This window comes from Peromyscus leucopus, chromosome 5, assembly GCF_004664715.2.
Source record: "Peromyscus leucopus breed LL Stock chromosome 5, UCI_PerLeu_2.1, whole genome shotgun sequence".
Classification (NCBI taxonomy): domain Eukaryota; kingdom Metazoa; phylum Chordata; class Mammalia; order Rodentia; family Cricetidae; genus Peromyscus; species Peromyscus leucopus.
The window spans coordinates 73,659,310-73,664,846 of record NC_051067.1 but is presented as its reverse complement, the minus strand read 5'-3'; positions in this window follow the sequence as shown (position 1 = coordinate 73,664,846).

Genomic DNA, 5,537 nt, shown 5'->3' with positions numbered 1-5,537 from the left:
TCCTTGGTCTGTTTTCTATGATATCAGTTGTATCACTGTGTGCTTGTTTTGTAGAAACATAAATTTTGGACCTTGAAAAATAAAAACATTTAGCATTTCAGGTTTTTCTCCCCCTCTTCTTTGGGTGACATCAAGAGCCCAATTCAGAAAACCACGCAGGTCAACCAGAGATTGGAGCCCGTGATTTCCCTATACTTTGAAATGTTGCTTCCAAACTTCAGAGATTTGAAACATATAATCTCAGGGGGCCGGTGTTATTTGTGATTATTCCTAATTCTAAGTGCTTTCAGTATCCACAGCATTATACATGATAAAACATTTCTTGAAAGGAAGAAAAAATGAGAAAACTCGTAAAATCCAGTGAGAATGCACCCATCTGGCAGACTCTCTTTAAGGCTGATCATGTAGCTCAGTGGCAGGACCTGAAGGAGCATGGAGAGGGCAGAGGGGAGGGCACTTTAGATTCCCAGCACACCACAAAATGGGAGCACAAATGAATAACAGAAAAAAATTATGGAAAAGGCCAATATCTTGATTTCAGACTGTGATGTCCTGCTGCATCATATGATTTGCTATGAATATTCATTTAGCTGGGGTCTGTTTTTCTTGAGGGTCCTGTGGAAGTATCAATTTTGTGAGTTCCAAAGTTATTTTTTGTAAGATTACACAACTTATTAAGCAACAGATTTATATATCTAGAGGTGTCATCAACTCAAAATAAGAAACAAATCTATGCATATCTAAGAAAGAAATTACTTATTTCATGAAATTTAATTATTTATTTGTTGTTTTGTTTGTTTGTTTTGTTTTTGTTTTTTGTTTTTTATTTTTTAAATAGAGTTTCACTATGTAGCCCTGCCTGTTCTGGAACTTGCTCTGTAGACCAGGCTGACCTTGTACTCAGAGCTCTACCTGCCTCTGCCTCTCTATGAAGTTTTAAATTAGGAAAAGTTGGTTAGGCATCAGTACTACAAACTATCAGAGCAATGTAGCTTATGCTATTTACGCTGGTTTTTAACCTAGGGTAACACAGGAAAAACACAATAGTCCTTTTGAAACATTTTACATGCACAGAATTTTACAAGTTCATTAAAAAGCTTGTATACTTAGGGGAGAATGTTTATATGGCACTATTTTTGAAAATTCATTGTAAGATTTGTTTATGAACTTCTTAACTCCTTTATTAATCAAGGGCAATTATAAGTTAAAGGACAGTGCAGGACAAATAAAAAAGAGCTGCAACACTAAACCCAGAGGAACTAAATAACCATAATAGAAACCTAGTCCTGATCCCACAGTTCTGCTCTGCTGGTCAACAGGAACCCTTTGCACATATTCAGAACCTCAGACTTATGGAGTGGACAGGTTCTGTCTTGTCCAGAGACCAAAGGACCACGAACTAGTCAGCCTACAAATGCCGTGTACTGTTCCAACCTACACTGTCTATAAGTCACCAATTACAAATTGCCGTAACAAACCCACCCTAAACAAACAAAGATAAGCTTCTCATTTACATCACTGCTTGTGTGAATGAGGGAGGAAGTAGTTAGTTCTTGTCTAGTGGCCTCCTGTGCCCACCTGCCTTCTCTGCAGGATTAAGGTTAAGATGTCTGGGTCAGTATTTTGTTAATGACCTACCACACAGATTCATTTTCAAATCTTTCAAAATCAGTAGCAATACAAAGAAATCCTAATGATTTCAGGCTAAGACATGTTCTACTCTGGAGTCACAAGTGGGCGTTATCTTAAATGATAGTCGTGATTGAGACTGTGGTTTCAACAGATAGGGGTTTTGCTTACCTTTTATAATTGTTCACTTGAAAATTATAGACCTTTTTCTGTTTCCCAGAATGTTGTCTCAGATGAATTTGTTACCTTGTCATATACTGTCTTCCTACCGAAATCTCTTCCACCATCAGGCTCAGGAAAGAGCTTCCTGCCATAGACTCTCAACCTCGGGTGGCTCCAGTGCAATTGCTCCCCATCCACATGCAATCCTGGTCACCCTAACAGCCAAGGGAGGGACCAACACCTGCCTCAGGCAGTTGGCCAGTGAGTAGTAGGATTCTCACCTTTAACTGTGAATTAAGAGACTCAGAGATGAAGACTGAGGCGTAGACACCTGTTTAAATGTCCATACCATTATCTCAGCAGATCTGGCTTACCTGTGTTTCTACTCTGGGACTTGAGAAGAACCAAGATTTGATGTGGTCAGACCCTCAGCTTGAGTGCTTGAAATACTATCCGTCTCATTCCACTGTAATGAACAGTCCTTATGGTGCTTTGAATAAGAATGGCTCCCATAGGCTCATAGATTTGAATGCTTGGTCTTCAGAGAGTGGCACTACTTGACAGGGATTAGGAGGTTTGGCCTTGTTGGAGGAAGTGTGTCACTGGGGGTGGGCTTTGGGGTTTTAAAAGCTCAAGCCAGGACCAGTGTCTCTCTCTTTCTGCTGCCTGTAGATCCAAATCCAAATGTAAAGTTCTCTGCTACTTCTCTGCACCATGTCTGCCTATGTATTTCGGTCTTATTGGGCTTTCTATTGCTATGAAGAGACACCATGACCACAGAAACTCTTATAAAGGAGAATATTTAATTGAGGGGGCAGTAAAAGGTTCAGTCTTACAATTCAGGGGTTTAGCCATTATGGTCATGGTGGGCAGCGTGGTGGCGTGCAGACAGACATGGTGCTGAGAGCTCTACATCTGGATCCACAGGCAACAGGAAGAGACAGTGAGCCACTAGACCTAGCTTGAGCTTCTGAAACCTCAAAGTCCACCCTCTAAGTGACACACTTTCTCCAATAAGGCTACACCTATGCCAATAAGGCCACACCTCCAATAAGGCCACTCCTCATGAGTCTATGGGGGCCATTTTCATTCAGGTCACCACAGCTGCCACACTCCCTGCCATGATAACAATGAACTAAACCTCTGAAACTCTAAGCAAGCCCCAATCGAATGCTTTCTTTTATAAGAGTTGCAGTGTTCAGGGGTGTCTCTTCACAGCAATAGAACAATGACTCAGACAGTCCTCCTCTCAGATCTGTAGGTATGGTCCCCTCTGCAGAAAATGACGCTTTCCCTTCTCACTGCCTATAGGTCTGGCAGATCCTTAGAGTCTGCTAAGGCATTGATCCTCCGGCATTCTAAGTACTGGATAATTGCCCATTTCCCATGGAACCAGATCCTTCTGCGAGGGAAGAGGCTGTGTCTTTTCATCTGCAGTTTTTCGAACCTAAAGACAGTTACTAAATAGAAGGCTTTCAAAATTCTTTACTGAGGACCAATGAGATGGCTCAGTTTAAAGGTGTGTACAGCCAAGTCCGATGACTTGAGTTGAAAGCCCCAGGACCAGCATGATAGAAAGGAAAAACTAACTCCTTTGGTTATCCTCTGATCTTCATAGGCACATCGTGGGGGTGTACACACACACACACACACACACACACACACACACACACACACACACACACCAAATGTAATTGTCTAAAAAAGCATCTCCGTGGCTGACTTTAGTGAACTTGATGCAATTCCAGACCTGATCTCAAGTCTGGGGACACCATGAATACTCTCAGAACCACATCTTGCACATGAACTGAAACCCATTTGAACAGAATTGTTGCCTGAGCATCAGCCTTTAAGAAATATCTCACAGCTGGGCAGTGGTGGTACAGGCCTTTAATCTCAGCACTCTGGAGGCAGAGGCAGGCAGATCTCTGTGAGTTCAAGGCCAGCCTGGTCTACGGAGTGAGTTCTAGAACAGCCAAGGGTACGCAGAGAACCCTGTCTCAAAAAAGAAAAAAGAAGAAAGAAAGAAAGCAAAGAAGGAAGTAAGGAAGAAAGGAAGGAAGAAAGGAAGGAAGGAAGAAAGAAATGTCTCCCATCTAAAAAACAAATCCAGCATGAGAAAGTCATAACCCAAAGGTTATTTGAGATAGGGTAAAAAAAAAAATTGAATTGATTATTTTGTCATAACCCCTTTAGCCAACATAACACACTCATTGTCATTCTGAAAACAGTTACTACCAGGAACCATCCTATTTGTTGGGCCTACACAGACTAGAAAATAAATAAATAAATGAATAAAAATAAATAAAAATAAAAAGCAGTGTTCGAAGGATATGAATAATCAATAACCACGCAAACCACTTATACTTAGAAATTTAGTGGTTTGAAAGGAAAAGAAAGAGGATGCTATGCAGGAGAAAGAGCATTAAGGAAGTCTTATATCGGGTTTTGTAGGATCCAACATTTTCAGTTAGATTATAGAATTAGCAGAAGCTGGAGCTGCGAGAAAGCAAAGGTTGCAAGGAGAAAGAGTTCTGAGCAGAGAAGATAAAGCGCATGGCAGAAGCAGGGAGTCACCGCAGCTGCATGGGGCTTAGGGAGGAATATACCACCTGAAGAAGGAAGCTGGACCAGAGTGTCCCGCAGGCGTGATGTAATCTGTTTTCAGTCATTTGTCCATTGGCAGACTGTGGAGGATGGAGAAGTCAGTGGCATGGCTCTCGGGAACAAAGAAGCTTCCAGATACATTTATGAGCTAAAAATACAACTCGGTAATGACTTGAAAGGGGAAGAAAGAGCCAGGTCTCAAGAGGAACAAGTTCTGAACTGAAAGTCAGGTGACTGACTGGGATAACATCTTCTGACTTGAGACAAGCTAGAAGTAGAGCTTGGAGGAAGATGTGGAAGAGAGACATTTTGACAATTCTGTGACATCTACTTGAAGGTTTAGACGGATGGGCTGAGGGGTAGGCTCACATCCACACAGGGAAGGGAAGGCATGAACACAAGTCAGGAAAGAGATCTGGGGAGAGCTCTAAGGTCAGCAATACATCAGCAGACAAGAAATTGTCCCCTGGACACTCACTGGTGACAGGTCACAAATGAACTCTGAGCAGCTCTTCCATGAGGTTAGATGGACACAAGAAGTCAAAATACAAGCAAGTGGCTGGAGATATGGCACAGAGGTTAGCAGCACTAGCTGCTCTTCCAGAGGACCCAGGCTCAACTCCCAGGAACCACATGGTGGCTCACAACTCTCTGTAATTTCAGTTCAGGGATCAGATCCCTCTCCTGGGCTCCTAGGTCACTAGGCACACACATGGTGCTCAGATATACTTGTAGGCAAAACCCATGCACATAATAATAACTAAATAATTTTTAATTAAAAAAATGTTGATGGGGACAGCAAGATTGGCTCAGTGGGTAAAAATACTTGCCATGAAAACCTGACAACCTGAGTTCATCACTGGAACCCACATAACAAAATGGAGAAAGCTAACTTCCTAAAGTTGTCTTCTGATCTGTGTAAATGTGCCATAGCATGTATACACGAAAAGACACACACACACACACACACACACACACACACACACACATACACACACCAAAAAAAAAAAACTAACTTAAAACTTAATTGTTGAATGAGGTCAAATGTTGCTTGAATATTAAATTGGTCTTATAATAATAAAAAAAAAAGTACCAGATATTGGGGTAAATGCTGAAACAAAGGAACAAGCCACTGCCAC